Source organism: Leptopilina boulardi, unplaced genomic scaffold (genome assembly GCF_019393585.1).
Source record: "Leptopilina boulardi isolate dan_hultmark-lab unplaced genomic scaffold, ZJU_Lbou_2.1 LbouV2_278, whole genome shotgun sequence".
NCBI classification, from domain to species: Eukaryota; Metazoa; Arthropoda; class Insecta; order Hymenoptera; family Figitidae; genus Leptopilina; species Leptopilina boulardi.
Window position 1 is genome coordinate 1,477,200 of NW_026137838.1, and position 18,163 is coordinate 1,495,362.

Below are 18,163 nucleotides of genomic sequence, written 5' to 3' on the forward strand. Positions count from 1 at the left end.
TTAGTGAAAAGGTTTACTAATTTGAATTAGTGACTCATTTTTTGTTTCTGAATCAGTAAAATTTTCCTAATTATTAGTAACTTTTACTAATTATTAGTAACTTTTACTAACAATTAGTAAAATTTTACTAATTATTAGTAACTTTTACTAACAATTAGTAAAATTTTACTAATTATTAGTAACTTTTACTAACAATTAGTAAAATTTTACTAATTATTAGTAACTTTTACTAACAATTAGTAAAATTTTACTAATTATTAGTAACTTTTACTAACAATTAGTAAAATTTAACTAATTCAGAAGCAAAAACTGAGTCACTTTTTCAAATTAGTAAACATTTTTACTAATTCAGATTTAGAGAGTAATTCTAATTCATCTAACCGAAAACATAAAAAAAAATTGAAACGAAATTCAAAGGAAAATTTTTCCAAAATTCTAACGGAAGAAAAATTTTAATAATTCAAAACTACTGTTAGAAAGGGAATAGCGAATAATTTATATATATATCTATCTATCAATTCTCATATATATACAGTTCGAGGGCACATTGGTTCGTCGATCAATTCCCCCAAGACTATGAGCTTTGGAAGTGAACAACGATTCAATATTCCGGTTGTCATAATCCCAGTAGGTTGAATTGCTGACAGATCTCTCTCTATCTCTCTCACTATGCATCTGCGCACATTTCTTTTTATTGGGAAAATGTTTTGTTTTTGAGGAAACAGAGAAATGTTTCCGATTTATTTCTATTATTATTTTCCCAGTTTGAAACACCATCATATTGGTACAGGACACCTGTAGGTATTTTCAATCGATCGTAAAAACAGCCCAGACAAGGCTTGGAAAAAACTATATATATATATATATATATATTGGAGATATATAAGGGGGAGAGAAATGAGAAAAATAAAAATATGAGACATATTATTAAAGAGAGAGAGAGAGAAAAAATCAAGAAAGAAAAAAAAACGCTTAAGACACGAGAAGGAAAAAAATGATTGCGTTCAAAGTTGTCGCACCCTAAACTAATGTGTAACAAAGTTTTTTTATTTTCGTTATAAAGGAGGGTATAAAAATATGTTTTTAATATATTATAATTATAATAAATATACTAATTATAATAAATATAATAATTATAATAAACATAATAATTATAATAAATATAATAATTATAATAAACATAATAATTATAATAAATATAATAATTATAGTAATTATAGTAATTATAGTAATTATAATTAATAAATAAAAAAAATTATATTCTAAATAAAAGAGAGAATAAAAATATAATTTTTTAAAAACTGACTGTTTTTTGGAAAAAAAAACGTTTACCTGGAACAGCGAAACATTTCACTGTAGTAGCAAAAGTTTTACTTGTTTAAAGTAAAATCTTTCCCTATTCTAGTGAAACTTTTTCGCTGTTTCAGGTAAATCTTTTTTTTTCGTATGTGTAAAAAATATTTAACATAAAAAAAGATAGAAATATATTTTTTTCAAAATTTTACCATTTGTTAGCGTTTTTTTTTTTTAATTCAAAAAAAGCACTTGACATATGATCAGCTTTTATTGCAATTTCACAGCTCAACATTTTCTATTCAAGAATGGATTACTGTGTAATACGAAGGGAATTCCTCGGTCGTTTTTTTCACCCTGTAATTCCCACTGAGATTCTCTCCGAACCTTCTTATCTGGCTTTCCTATGCATCACACGTTTTCCACAAGGCAATCTCAATGACGCAACTTTGATCCATGAAGAAGGGAGTTTTATTATCTTCGCACACTCAACACTTCATTTTTCCGGCTCAGGACTTTTTCAAAATAATTGGGCAGTACTTTTTATTTTTTTTTTAATTCTAACAAAATTTTTTTATTCTATTGAAAATAAATTGAAAACTCAATAATTAAGTCTGATTTGCCATTTGGAAAAAAAAGAAGTTTTAAGTGACTTTAAAGGATTATGACAAGAGATTTAAAAGTTTAAAAAGTGATTAGAAAAGCTTTAGAGGCAAAAGTCTGCGAGAAATTTTGGGGATTATATAGGGACTTTCCAATAGCTTGCACCAGGAATTACAATGAATCACAGGAGATTGGTTGGAGATTATATTTAAAGAGAAAACGCCACTGATTACATAAGGAAATACAATAATTCGCCAAGTAAATTACATAAAATTACACGAGTACTTCATTTTGAAACTTTTGAGGATTTAAAGGGTTTAAACTATATGCACTCGAATTGAATATTTAATTATATAAATTCTATTTAATTTATAACTGTGGTTCTAATATATACAAATAAAAGATTTGTAGGATTTTATACTATTTTTTTATATTTCGATAAAAAAAATGTAAATGTGTCTGACTAAACTTTGGATTTTCTACTTAGAGGTGTTTTAGCTGTGTCTGACTTAAAATCGAACGTTCTACTTAAAGGCAATTTTTAAATTTGGCTACACGAAAATTGACTTTTCTACTTGGAGGCAATATTTTGTCTGACCAAATATAGACTCTTCTACTATATTCTATATTTTGGAAAATTATACTCGCGTCTGACTAAATATTGAATTTTCCACTTTTTCTATATTTTGCGAATTATTGAATTTGTTTGCCTAAACATAAAATTTGACATCTTCAAAACATTTTTTTTCGATTTGGCTGATTACAAATTATGTTTTTCTACTCTCGAAACAATTTTTTGATTGTGTCTGACTAAATACTGAATTTTCTACTAGAAAATAATGGTTTTTTTACGTCTGACTAAACATTGACTTTTCTACTTCGAGACAATAATTTTTCGAATTCGTCCGACTAAAAATGGAGTTTTCTACTTCGAGACAATAATTTTTCGGATTTGTCCGACTAAAAATGGAGTTTTCTACTTGTAGACAATTATTTTAAAGGCGTCTGACTAAACCTTGAGTTTTCTACTTCGAGGCAAAATATTTTTGGAATTCCATCGACTAAATATAGACTTTTCTACTTGAAGACAATAATTTTTCGGATTCGTCCGACTAAAAATGGAGTTTTCTACTTCGAGACAATAATTTTTCGGATTTGTCCGACTAAAAATGTAGTTTTCTACTTGTAGACAATTATTTTAAAGGCGTCTGACTAAAAATGAGTTTTCTACTTCAAGACAATAATTTTTCGGATTCGTCCGACTAAAAATGGAGTTTTCTACTTCGAGACAATAATTTTTCGGATTTGTCCGACTAAAAATGTAGTTTTCTACTTGTAAACAATTATTTTAAAGGCGTCTGACTAAAAATGAGTTTTCTACTTCAAGACAATAATTTTTCGGATTCGTCCGACTAAAAATGGAGTTTTCTACTTCGAGACAATAATTTTTCGGATTCGTCCGACTAAAAATGGAGTTTTCTACTTGTATACAATTATTTTGAAGGCGTCTGACTAAACTTTGAGTTTTCTACTTCGAGGCAATAATTTTTCGAATTCCATCGACTAAATATAGACTTTTCTACTTCAAGACAATTACTTTAAACGAGTCTGACTAAACGTTGAGTTTTCTACTTCCAGAGAATAATGTTTCGGTTTCGTCCGACTAAAAATTGACTTTTGTACTTGGAGACATAATTTTAAATGTGTTTGCCTAAACGTTAAGTTTACTACACCAAGACAATTTGCCTGACTATGAAAACTTTTCCACCCTGAGGACAATTTTTTGATTCCGTCTGACTAAAAATTGACTTTATCACTTCCGACGCGTTTCGATTGCCTTCTACCTCTATTTTCAAGTTTAGAAAAAACTTAATCCAATTTTAACAAGATAAAAAAAGATCCCCTCTTTTTTTGCACTGTTGTGAGGAATTGAACAACTTTTTTTGAACCGATAAAAGTTGAAAGTCTCTATATATATATACACAGTGTTTGAGAATCAGAGCTTTTGAAGTGAAGATTGCAGTTTCTGTAGTTGAAAGCTAGCATCGGTTCGAAAGATAAGAACGTAGACTGAAGGCCGGAAAGTTGTGAAGGTTTTTGAGCCGGCAGAAGGGATGAAGCGCGTCCTTCTTGGCTGCGAGCTCAGATAAGAATAATACGGGGAGTAACGTAATAATACAGCACTTGAAAAGCCCAGTGAAGCTTTTAGAGAGTGAGAGAACACACACCTAACCTAACCTAACTTAATATAGCGTTATACTGGTCACTTCTTGTGCTATTTCTCTCACTCTCTATACTTGACTAAAGAAGCGTCAGTCATGCGTGCAAGCTGACTCTCGTTGAAACTATATATATATATATATATATATATATATATATATATATATATATATATATATATATATATATATATATATATATATATATATTTAGTTGTTATATCGGCTTTAGGAGTCTGTAATTCCGTTTGCCATCCACGTAAAAGCATTCTACAATTTCTCACCTACTCCCAACGAGCGGTACCATAACGTAATTCATGTACACGTGAATACAATTCTTTCATATATAGCGAAAAAAAAAATACACATACACTTGCACGGAAAATCCTCTCTACTGCTTTTTCTCCTTCTCGAGAGTGAGCAATAATATTAACTAGATTTTTTACTCTCCCCTTATAGTAAATATATATGTAATAATTGCTAATTTTGAAATAGTTTTATTTCTTCATTTTTAGTAAAAAATATAACTTAAAATTAGTAGAAATTCCCAATAAGTTTTTAGTAATTTATTTTTAGTAAAAAAAATAACTTAAAATTAGTAGAAATTCCCAATAAGTTTTTAGTAATTTTTTTTTACTAAAATTTTAGTGAAAATTAGTAGAAATTTTCACTTTTTTTTGTAAAATATTACTATATAATTTAGTAATATTTTTTTTACTAAAATTGTACGAAAAAAAGTACTAAAACTTATATAATTTATATAATTTATATAATTTAGTAATATTTTTTTACTAAAATTGTACTAAAAAAATGACTAAAACTTATGTAAAATTTTTCAATAATTTTTTTTTTTTTTTTTTTTGTAAAATATTAACTACATAATTCAGTAATATTTAAAATTTACTTATTTACTAAAGTTTTAGTAAAAAAAAAATGACTCGAAAATTATTTAATTTAAATTAATAAACATTTTCTCACTACTTTTATTCAGGCCTACGAATAATTTTATTTTGTTATTTTGTTTCTCTACCTTCTTTTTTCTAGTTAAAATAAAAGTGACGAGAAAAAGCGATATAAAAAAAAAAGTAAAGGAAAAAAAAAGAAATTGTCTATCTGATGTAAAATTTTTGAAAGCGGTATCGTTTGATTTGTGTGTCTAGTCCCCTAGACTATTAAAATGTATCTCCGGAGAGTTGAGAACTACAAGTTTTATGGACAACAACTTTCAAAGTACCTCAAGCTATTCTTATTCACATTACGGAAACAGAAAAACATTTCTTTAAAAAAATTCAATATACACTGAAAAAAAAGTTCTGGTTAAAGTTACTAGATGCGTTTGGTTAAAAAATTTCTAGTTATTTTAACAAGAAAATATAGTTAAAAAGACTAAACAGTTCTAGTTAAATAAGTATGGTTAAATTATTCTGGTTAAAATAATTCTGGTTAAAAACGCGCGTTCGCGGACACTGCATAGCGTCTGTTGTTCTTTTTCGAATAGTTTATCGTGCGGATCGCAAGAATGGATGAAAAAGTTAACCAAGCTCTGGAAAATTGGGGTTTGGGAGAATTAAAAGATCTGTTTAAAGGATGGTTAATTAATTTTATAATATAAGTGAAAAAATTGTTGACGAACGGCAAACCCGTTCGTGTGGAAAATAGTTTGAAGGTTATGTTGAAAACGTGTTCGACACGTTTTATCAGAATTTTAGTTCTGAATAATCATATTTAAATAAACATTATTAAGAGAATTGCAGTGTAAAGGTGTTATTGTTTGATTGCATTTATATGTACATAATACAAATTTTTTTAATTCATATTTTATAATATTTTAGAATATAATATAATAATAATAAATTTAATTAATTCTCTGATTAACTAGAATTTCTGGTAAGATCAACCAGAAATTTTTTTACCAAAAATTTTTAACTAGAAAAATTCTAGTAAGATTAACTTGAAATTCTAGTAAGATTAACTTGAAATTCTGGTAAAATTAACCAGAATTTTTTAACCAAATTTTCTAGTACTTTTAACCAGAAAAAGTAGTAAGGGTATATATAACTTTTTATTCTGGTTAGATTAACCAGAATTCTGGTTATTTTAACCAGACTTTTTTTTCAGTGTATTGGAAAAAAATTTAAATATTCAAAATAATCAATAAAAAAATATTAATTGGAAATTAAAAAAAATTAACGGGAAAAATTATTGCTCTCTCTTTTTTTTAACAACAATTTTTCTATTTATTCCAACATTTTTCCCTTGTATCTCTCTCTCTCTATATATACTTTTCTCTCGTTCATTCGAGTCGCGTGTCTCTACACCATTCAATTATACTTCTCCGAATGAGACCATGTTTTACACATCCAAAAAACACACAATATGTGCCTTTTATGGCTGGTATCACTTTTTAAAATCTAATTCTCAACCTGGGAAATTATACTCTTTTTTTGTAAAAAAAAAAAAAAAAAAAGAAAAAATAATCTGCGGAAATTTGATAAAGTTTCCGGTACTAAACGGTTTTTCTCTTCAATTTTACAAAACGTTTATTTAGATTCTTTTCTTTTTCATTTTTAGAAAATAATTGAGAAAAATTCTATTCCTACTATTACAAGATTTAGTTTTATCTCGCATTTTTCAAATTTTAATTTAGTTTATACATTCAGAAACAAAATTTGTTTCAAATAACCAAATTTTCATTGAATCAACAAAACAAAAATGTTTCAAACAAAAAACCTTCTTGTATAAAGAAATGAAAAAAGTTATCACAATAGAAAATTCATTTGTCAAAAATTAAAACTCACCGAAATATTGAACTGGAAACGTCAATTTGGTTGAGGTCAATCTGTAAAAAAAGAGAAATATTTTTTTAATAACATATATGTATATATATATATATATATTTTTTATAATAATAACAACAAAGGAGCTGTTCACAAAATACGTAACGTTTCCAGGAGGGGAAAGGGGGGTTAAGCTATTTGTTACAGCCAGCCAAAAAATGGCGCAAATTTATGTAACTGTGCGTTACATTGAGGGAGGGAGGGGGGTTGAAATTTCAAAAAAAAAAAACGTTACGTATTTTGTGAAAAGGCTCAAATTTAAATAACAAATATATAATAATAAATAATAAAATAAAATAAATTTATGGGGAGGGTTTGGATCATTGCTAAAAAGTTGCCAACCATGGGAAAATTAATTTTTTAAATTTACAGTTTTTGAACCATTGATAAAAATCTTACGAACCATGGAAAAATTATTTTTTTTTAATTTTACCGATTTTGGACCATTGCTAAAATCTTGAAAATCATGGGAAAAAGTTTTATAATTTTTTTTTATTTTAAACCATTGCTAAAATCTTGTGAACTATGGAATTATTTTTTTTTTCTATTTTACGGATTTTGGAGCATGGTTAAAAACTTGCGAACCATTAGGAATTTTTTAAAATTAATTTTTCATATTTCGCATGATTTTTGTAATGGTCAAAAATCCGTAAATTAAACAAAATAATTTTCCCATGGTTCGCAAGTTTTTAGCCATTGTCCAAAATTCGTAAAAAAAAGAAAAAAAAAATTTTCCGATGGTTCGAAAGATTTATGCAATGGTCAAAAATCCGTAAAATTAAAAAATTGTTTCCCATGGTTCGTAAATTTTTAGCAATGGCCCAAAATTAGTAAAATTAAAAAATTAATTTTCCCATGGTTTCCAAGATTTTAGCAATATGGTTAAAAATCCGTAAAATTAAAAAAAAATTTCCTATAGGAAATTGTATCATGGGAAACGGACATAAGCAATGGTTTTTGAGATTTTTGCCAAGTTTTAAACCATGGGTCTAATCGTTTTTTCCTTGGCAATCGATTTCGCCGTTGGTTTTTATGATTTTACCCACACTGTAAAAAAAATTAGGGAGTTAACGGCACGAGGAGTTGGGAGTTAAATTTTTCGAGTTAAAAATCAACTCAAAAAGGGAGTTAATAATTAAATTAACTCCTTAAAACTAACTCCCTAGGCATAAAATTAACTCGCAAAGCATTAACTCCCTACGCTTCAACTCCAAAAGGGTGGGACTTTTATAGCATCCCCTTGGGAGTTGAAATTCAACTCCTTTTTTTTACAGTGCATAGTTTCATTTCCACGCGGGGCAAAAACAGTCGATTTAGGAAAAAAAAACATTTTTTTCGGGTCCGGAACATAAAAAATCAACCTGTATATTATATTTGGTATTTGAGAGTAAACATAAAGGATTCGAAAGGTTATCTATTGTTATGATAAATTCTGTCTGGTGCACAGTCTTGAACGTGTCTGATCCCTGATAACTTTATCCGCAGACGACTTAACGAGAATTCCCTGAGCATTATCGATAATCGTGCAAGGCGTCCCCGACTATCGCACGATGAATACGGTTCAGTGCTCCTTTACAACCATAAGCACCGTATCTCGGCAGTATGCTAACCGGCACTAGTGCGACATTCAGAGCCACAAACTAAGTAAGGGTCGTTGCACGAAATAATGTACAACCTACTAAGAAACCACAAGAGAGAGAGAGAGAGAGAGAGAGAGAAAGACAATTTATTGTTACGTATATAAATGCACGAGTGTTTCTTTTTTTTTTTCTTGGTTCTTTCATTTCATATATACAAAAACGGGAAGTAATCTTCAGGAACTATAATTTTTAAATGTAGACTGTATTTATTTTTATTTTTTTTTAAGAGAAAAAAATATTCGCGATATCTTTATTTTACTTGGTTCTGAGAAATAGTTTTTGGAAAATACTTTTATGGGTATAAAACTGAATAGTTTTTTTGACTAAAGTTTCTTGGAACTGAGAAAATATTGCTGCTAGTGGAAAACTCAGTTTTTAGTCAGACGAAATGAAAAAATTTACTCTGAGTAGTAAATTCGATGTTTAGTCAGACGAATTCAAAAATTGTTTGTTTCCAACTAGATAATTCAATTTTTAGTCAGACTTTTGGAACGTTGAGTCAAAGTAATAAACTCCTTGTTTAGTCAGACACAGAAAAAAAATTTCTAGTAGAAAACACAGTTTTTAGTCAGACCAATTGAAAAATTCACTTAAAGTGGTAAATCCACTGTTTAGTCAGACGCATTTAAAAATTATGTTCTCCGAGTAGAAAAATCAATTCTTAATCAGACGTAAACAAAATATTGCTTCTAGTAGAAAAGTCAATTTTTTGTCAGACTTTCGAAACATTGACTTGAAGTAGAAAATTCAATATTCAGTCAGACACATGGAATTATATTTCTTGTAGAAAACACAGTTTTTAGTCAGACAAATCGAAAAATTCACTTAAAGTGGTAAATCCACTGTTTAGTCAGACGCATTTAAAAATTATTTTCTCCGAGTAGAAAAATCAATTCTTAATCAGACGTAAACAAAATATTGCTTCTAGTAGAAAAGGCAATTTTTGGTCAGACTTTCGAAACATTGACTTGAAGTAGAAAAGTCAATATTCAGTCAGACAAATGGAATTTTATTTCTAGTAGAAAACTCCCGTTTTTAGTCAGTCAAATTGAAACAAATTAAGTAGTAAATTCGATGTTTAGTCAGACACATTCAAAAATTATTTTCTCTAAGTAGACTAGTCAATATTTAGTCAGACACAACAAAAATATCAATTTCAGTTTAAAAAAAAACTGTTTCTAATCAATTTCAGTTACAATAAACACCTTATTCTAAGCGGAAAAAAGTTACTATATTCTTATAAAATTAATTAAGGAAAAAAATATAGTAAAAATGTAATTATTTAAACAGAATTACAAAAAAAAATTCCTAGATTATTGTTAATGTTTGTAGAAAAAAAATTTCTATTCTTATCTCCGAGAAAAATACATTGGATATTATATTTTTTTAAAGAAAAACATATACAGCATATATTTTATTAAACCCTTCGATGAAATATTCACTGAAGGAAGATTATTATATACCAGAAAGTAAAATTCTCCGCATATATATATATATGTAGTTTTGAAGAAAATTCAATAAATTCAAATTCTATTTATCCTCGTGACCCGTTTTTCTCAAAAATAGAAACCGGAAAAATATGAATTTGACTTCACGTTATTTTAAATCACTTTTCCAAATAGTAGATATCAATTTCCATGTTTTTACAAAGAAAATATAGAAATTTTTACGATTATTTGGTATATATCATATTTTTAGCAAATATTTAGAAGTTGAGTTTTTTTTTCTAAATATATTTCGAAAAAAATAATCAAATTTTTAAATATTCGAAAATATGGTTATTTCAAACAAATTTTGATTGATTTAAACAAAATTTTTTTTCTTCAAACAAATTCTGGTTGATTTAATTAAAATTTGGTAGTTTCAAAGAAATTTTGGTTGATTAAATCAAAATTTGGTTGTTTTAAATAAATTCTGTTTGATGCATTTTAAAAAAATTATGGTTGATTTAATTAAAATTTGGTACCTTCAAACAAATTTTAGTTAATTCAATCAAAATTTGGTTGTTTCAAATAAATTTTAGTTAATTCAATCAAAATTTGGTTGTTTCAAATAAATGCTGGTTGATTTAAAAAAATATTTGATTGTTTCACAACAAATTATGATTGATTGAAAGAAATTTAGTTGTTTTAAACAAATTCCGGTTAATTCAATTAAAATTTGGTTGTTTCAAACAATTTGCAGTTTGTTTGAATCAAATTTAATTAAAATTTGGTAGTTTTAAACCAATTTTGGTTGTTTTAATCAAATGCTGGTTGTTTTAAATAAATTCTGTTTGATTCATTTTAAAAACAATTATGGTTTATTTAATTAAAATTTGGTACCTTCAAACAAATTTCAGTTAATTCAATCAAAATTTGGTTATTTCAAATAAATTCTGATCGATTAAAAAATATTTAATTGTTTCACAAAAAATTATGATTGATTGAAAGAAATTTAGTTGTTTTAAACAAATTCTGGTTAATTCAATTAAAATTTGGTTGTTTTAAACAATTTGTAGTTTTTTGAATCAAATTCAATTAAAATTTGGTTGTTCCAAACAAATTTTAGTTAATTCAATCAAAATTTGGTTGTTTTAAATAAATGCTGGTTGATTTAAAAAAATATTTGATTGTTTCACAAAAAAATATGATTAATTGAAAGAAATTCAGTTGTTTTAATCAAATTCTGGTTAATTTAATTAAAATTTGGTTGTTCTAAACAAATTTTGGTTGTTTTAATCAAATGCTGGTTGATTAAAAAAAAATTTGGTTGCTTCAAGCAATTTTTGGTTGTTTTAATCAAATTCTAATTGATTAAAAAAAATTTGGTTGTTTTAGTGTAAAAAAAAAATAACTTTATTTTACAATTGCAGAAAAAAACATAAAATTGAATAAAAAACGAATTCTTTTAAATTACCAACCAAAATAATATAGCACAGCAATTTTTTTTGTATAAAAAAAAATACACACGACTTTTCAGGACAAAATTCTTTAACTCAAAAATAAACTGAAAATCAGCATTGTCTGAGAATGTACATATATATATATACATCAAGAAACGGAGAAAATTGTGAATTGAACTGGAACCACAAGTAAAAAGGAACAATTCACTATTTTCTTGCAAATATAGAAGGAACTTTATGCGCATCGCAATTTATTTAAATGGAAGAAATTGAAGAAAGAAGTAGATGGAGCATATGAGTATATAGTGTATAAAAGACTCGAGGTTTTTTTTTTTTTCTCTCTCTCTCTCTCTCTTGACGAGAGGAAATCACGAAAAGGAAGTCTTGAATATACATATATAAAATATATTCAACCACAAAATGCAACACAAAATAGGAAATGAAAGCAATATGAGAAAAAAAAATTAAGGCCTATTTTCAATATATATATATATATATATATATATAAAATATTTTGAAGCTATTATTCGTGTAAGATTCCGTTGGTTTTGGTTGCGTCGGATACGTCACAGAAGAGGGGGAAGGGGGGTAAAGTGATCGTGTACAGGAAATTACCCACAGGAACCCGATTCTGATGGCGGGAGAAACTCGAGGGATGCTGCGAATTCCAAAGGTCTCTCTCTCTCTCTCTCACTCTCTCCTTCTCTCTTGCATCTTGTCAAATAGCCTAGCTGTAAACTTTTCCTACTCTCACAACTGCTTTTCTCAAGTTCCATCTACTTCTTTATTTTTTTCTTTCTCTCGTGATAATAAATATAAAATTTTTTTTTCCTCTTCTTCTATTTTCGAAATTGTTTTCAAATTTATTTTCTATTTATTTTATTTATTATTTCATTATTTATCACCAAAAATTTTTCGACTTTTCAAAATAGGGGAAAATTTTTTGTTTATTGAATATTAGAAAAATCGGTTCGAAAACACTTGTTTGAAAATTAAAATTTATTGAAAATATAAAATCAAATAATTTTTTTTTTTCAATTGATACAATTTTTTATTTACTTATTTTTTAAATAATTAATTAATTTCTTGTATTTTCCTATCGAGATTTTGTTTCTTTTATTCTCAGCTTTGTTTTATTGTTATTTACCTATTTTTCTGTTTGTTTTCTTTTATTTTTATTCTCTTATCGTACTCATTTTGTCCTCTTCTTGTTTGGTATTTTGTTTCAATATTTTCGTACCAAGTTTTTGCTTCTTGTTTCGCTTCTACTTTTTTAATTTGTTTTTGCCTTCTTTCTTTATTTTTTGCTCTTTTTGTTTATTTTTGCTTTTTTTCCTCTTTTCTGCTTTTTTTGTTTTTTGCTTTTTATTTTCTTTTTCTTTTTTGTTTCGCTATTTTTCATATACCAAGGCTTATTTGCATCTTCCTTTCTTGCTTTAAAGCTCGAGTAAAACATTTCCGGGACATTTGCCATAATTTAAAAGTATAACTGCATAATTCTTTTCGTTTCCACTTATGCAATGGAATATAGACTCGAAAGCACGGGGAGTTATAAAAAAATAAAAAATTGTCGCAGCTGCTGAGGTTATCTGGTATTTTACTTTTTATACGGAAAAAACACTTTTCCACCTTTCTTTTCTTATATGTGAAAGACATGCTTTTTATAAAGTAGTGCTTGTCAGCTTTTAAGCTTCCGTTACTTTTCTTTTTAGTTGCTCTTTTTTCTTTCCTCTTTCTCTCCTTATAATAAATAGCGCATTTTTAATATTTATATATAGATATTTAAAAAAATATCTTCAAAAAAAAAAAAAAATTTCCAACTGTATTGTATTTATTTTTTTATACAAAAAAAAAATTTTGACGTTTTTGTTTTTTTTTGGAAGAAAATTGATTTATCCGGCTATTACTTTAGAATCTGCAGATCTTTTGATAGTCACGAGAGTGAAGAGAGAGGAGAGAACTTTGAGGAGAAACTAATATTAAATCTGCACCCTCTCAAGTCTTCCCTCTTGAAAGGAGCAGCAACACTCAACACTGTATTTGGGATATTACTCTCAGCAAAGTTACGAAACCTACACTCAAGCAACTTCTCGAAATTTATCCTTCAACTTCAGGAATTAAACACTTTCTTATACGTGAATTTAATATTTAACATTCACGCAGCATTTCTGTATGTATACTTTCAACTTTGCTTCCCATATAATTTTTAACTTTTCAAAAAAAACTTTTTCCCAACCAATCTTTCATTATGAACGATTTCAATAATTTTTTTTTTATTTTATATTAAATTAATAATTTATTTTGTAACTATTTATTTTGTAACAATTTATTTGTAATAATTAAATTTAATTTGCGAAAATTTTTTGCAATAAGAATTTATTTGGTCCATTTTTGCACAACTGAATTGGAGTCTAATTTTCAATAGTCTAATATCAATTTATCGGATCTCTAATTCTCAAGGACTTTATATCGAGAGGGAAACGTACAAGAGAGAGAGAAAGGCTATAGTGTTTCTCTGGGAGGGTTTTGAAATCTCATTGAAAACATTATGCAGGACCCCCCATAGGCATTTCTATTTCCAAGACCATTACGCCGAATGATATCGCTTGTACTCAAATTGGAATGTAACCATCGGACCTTAACCGGAAATAGGGAACTTTGCAGTGCTTTCCACTGGTAATATCCACTCTCGAAATTGCGAACGATTTCACTAGCGACGCGCTGTGAATAATACTATAAGCAAAAGGTGGAAGGCAAGGTTTTCCTATATATATATATATATATATACGTATACACAATATACAAGTTGAAACAGTACTAAAGAGAACGCAAATTGTACAAATTCCCTCTTCATTTGCCATCTAAGACAAAAAAAAATTTATGAACGATTTTTCAAAATTTTTCTAAATACCTACAAATAAATTGTAATTTTGAAAAAAAATTTTAATTAAAAATTTTTTTTTCAGCCTAAAATTCGATATAAAACAAAAACTATTAATCAAAATGAAACAATAGAATAAAAAAATTTAATTTTGCGCAGAAACTTAAATTTTCACTGCCAATTGGAACTAAAAGAAAAAAACAAAAGGAATTTTATTTTTTGTTTTTAAATGCAATATTTATATTGCTCTGCACGTTTGGATACGTGATAAAAAAAATGTCATCTAGATTTTAGAATCATACCAGAGACACGTTCATGACCACTGAAAAGTATACCGAGATCTTTCGATAAGAACTGCAATCCTTGTGCAGGACACGATTCAAGTTATCAGTATAACGACAACCTGTTCGTATAATCCACTTCATTTCTTATATAATTTTTTTTTAATTTTAATTTTTTTATCAATTATTATTTTTATTTATTATTTCTATTATTATTTTTAATTTTTATTATTATTTCAAATATTTATTAATTTTTTGCTCCCTCGTGAAGGAAGCTTTGTAGTCCTTTCGTTTATAAAACTTTTCAAAGTGGCGGAAACAAATTTTTTTCTTTATAGAAACATGTTATATGAGATCCTGATCAATTGTCCGGATGAATGTATGTCTCGCAAATTTAATTTTTCTTAATTTTTTCAAAATTTGTTTTCTTGTGTAGCTCAGCATCCGCTGGACCAATCAAAAAGTGCGCCATACATTTTTTGTTCGAGACTTTTTGCTCAATTTTATGTCAATAATCCCGAGACATTATCTCGCGAATTTAATTTTTCGGAAATTTTTCAAATTTGTTTTCTAGTGTCGCTCAGCATCCGCTGGACCAATCAAAAAGTGCGCCATACATTTTTTGTTCGAAACTTTTTCCCTATTTTATTGGCGGTATTCCGGAACAGTTATCTGGCAAATTTAATTTTTCGAAATTTTTTCCAAAATCTTTTTGAGTGTAGCTCAGCATCCGCTGGATCAATCAAAAAGTGCGCCATACATTTTATGTTCGAAACTTTTTCCCTATTTTATTGGCGGTATTCCGGAACAGTTATCTGGCAAATTTAATTTTTCGAAAATTTTTCCAAAATCTTTTTGAGTGTAGCTCAGCATCCGCTGGACCAATCAAAAAGTGCGCTATACATTTTTTGTTCGAAACTTTTTCCCTATTTTATTGGCGGTATTCCGGAACGAGTATCTCGCAAATTTAATTTTTCTAAATTTTTTCCAAATTTGTTTTCTAGTGTAGCTCTGCATCCGCTGGACCAATCAAAAAGTGCGCCATACATTTTTTGTTCAGAACTTTCTTCTAAATACTATAGTTGTATTCCGAAAAGAATATCTCTAAAATTTAATTTTTTGAAAATTTTTCCAAAATCTTTTTGAGTGTAGCTCAGCATCCGCTGGACCAATCAAAAAGTGCGCCATACATTTTTTGTTCGAAACTTTTTCCCTATTTTATTGGCGGTATTCCGGAGCAGTTATCTCGCAAATTTAATATTTCGAAAATTTTTCTAAAATCTTTTTGTGTGTAGCTCAGCATCCGCTGGACCAATCAAAAAGTGCGCCATACATTTTTTGTTCGAAACTTTTTCCCTATTTTATTGGCGGTATTCCGGAGCAGTTATCTCGCAAATTTAATTTTTCCAAAATTTTTTTAAAATCTTTTTGAGTATAGCTCAGCATCCGCTGGACCAATCAAAAAGTGCGCCATACATTTTTTGTTCGAGACTTTTTGCTCAATTTTTTGGCATTATTCCCGGGTCATTATCTAGCAAATTTTTTTTTTCGAAAATTTTTTCCCAGTTTCAGTGAGTGTAGCTCAGCATCCGCTGGACCAATCGAAAAGTGCGCCATACATTTTTTGTTCGAGACTTTTTGCTCAATTTTTTGGCAATATTCCCGAGTCATTATCTGGCAAATTTTTTTTTTCGAAAATTTTTTCCCAGTTTTACTGAGTGTAGCTCAGCATCCGCTGGACCAATCGAAAAGTGCGCCATACATTTTTTGTTCGAGACTTTTTGCTCAATTTTTTGGCAATATTCCCGAGTCATTATCTGGCAAATTTTTTTTTTCGAAAATTTTTTCCCAGTTTTATTGAGTGTAGCTCAGCATCCGCTGGACCAATCGAAAAGTGCGCCATACATTTTTTGTTCGAGACTTTTTGCTCAATTTTTTGGCAATATTCCCGAGTCATTATCTGGCAAATTTTTTTTTTCGAAAATTTTTTCCCAGTTTTATTGAGTGTAGCTCAGCATCCGCTGGACCAATCAAAAAGTGCGCCATACATTTTTTGTTCGAGACTTTTTGCTCAATTTTTTTGCAATATTCCCGAGTCATTATCTGGCAAATTTTTTTTTTCGAAAATTTTTTCCCAGTTTTATTGAGTGTAGCTCAGCATCCGCTGGACCAATCAAAAAGTGCGCTATACATTTTTTGTTCGAAACTTTTTCCCTATTTTATTGGCGGTATTCCGGAGCAGTTATCTCGCAAATTTAATTTTTCCAAAATTTTTCAAAAATCTTTTTGAGTATAGCTCAGCATCCGCTGGACCAATCGAAAAGTGCGCCATACATTTTTTGTTCGAGACTTTTTGCTCAATTTTTTGGCAATATTCCCGAGTCATTATCTGGCAAATTTTTTTTTTCGAAAATTTTTTCCCTGTTTTAGTGAGTGTAGCTCAGCATCCGCTGGACCAATCGAAAAGTGCACCATACATTTTTTGTTCGAAACTTTTTCCCTATTTTATTGGCGGTATTCCGGAGCAGTTATCTCGCAAATTTAATTTTTCCAAAATTTTTCCAAAATCTTTTTGAGTGTAGCTCAGCATCCGCTGGACCAATCAAAAAGTGCGCCATACATTTTTTGTTCGAAACTTTTTCCCTATTTTATTGGCGGTATTCCGGAGCAGTTATCTCGCAAATTTAATTTTTCCAAAATTTTTTTAAAATCTTTTTGAGTATAGCTCAGCATCCGCTGGACCAATCAAAAAGTGCGCCATACATTTTTTGTTCGAGACTTTTTGCTCAATTTTTTGGCATTATTCCCGGGTCATTATCTAGCAAATTTTTTTTTTCGAAAATTTTTTCCCAGTTTCAGTGAGTGTAGCTCAGCATCCGCTGGACCAATCGAAAAGTGCGCCATACATTTTTTGTTCGAGACTTTTTGCTCAATTTTTTGGCAATATTCCCGAGTCATTATCTGGCAAATTTTTTTTTTCGAAAATTTATTCCCAGTTTTATTGAGTGTAGCTCAGCATCCGCTGGACCAATCGAAAAGTGTACCATACATTTTTTGTTCGAAACTTTTTCCCTATTTTATTGGCGGTATTCCGGAGCAGTTATCTCGCAAATTTAATTTTTCCAAAATTTTTTAAAAATCTTTTTGAGTATAGCTCAGCATCCGCTGGACCAATCAAAAAGTGCGCCATACATTTTTTGTTCGAGACTTTTTGCTCAATTTTTTGGCATTATTCCCGGGTCATTATCTAGCAAATTTTTTTTTTCGAAAATTTTTTCCCAGTTACAGTGAGTGTAGCTCAGCATCCGCTGGACCAATCGAAATGTGCGCCATACATTTTTTGTTCGAGACTTTTTGCTCAATTTTTTGGCAATATTCACGAGTCATTATCTGGCAAATTTTTTTTTTCGAAAATTTTTTCCCAGTTTTATTGAGTGTAGCTCAGCATCCGCTGGACCAATCAAAAAGTGCGCTATACATTTTTTGTTCGAAACTTTTTCCCTATTTTATTGGCGGTATTCCGGA

At 28.6% G+C, this 18,163-nt stretch overlaps 1 protein-coding gene across 1 annotated transcript in view; it reads right to left on the bottom strand.

Annotated features, from left to right (window-relative positions):
- LOC127281867 (tryptophan 2,3-dioxygenase) overlaps nucleotides 1-18,163 on the bottom strand; it is a 317,236-nt gene that overhangs the window by 227,967 nt on the left and 71,106 nt on the right. Inside the window, exon 4 of the mRNA XM_051305836.1 lies at nucleotides 6,914-6,954. The gene's annotated coding sequence lies outside the window, so the exon portion shown is untranslated. The remainder of the gene's footprint in view (nucleotides 1-6,913; nucleotides 6,955-18,163) is intronic.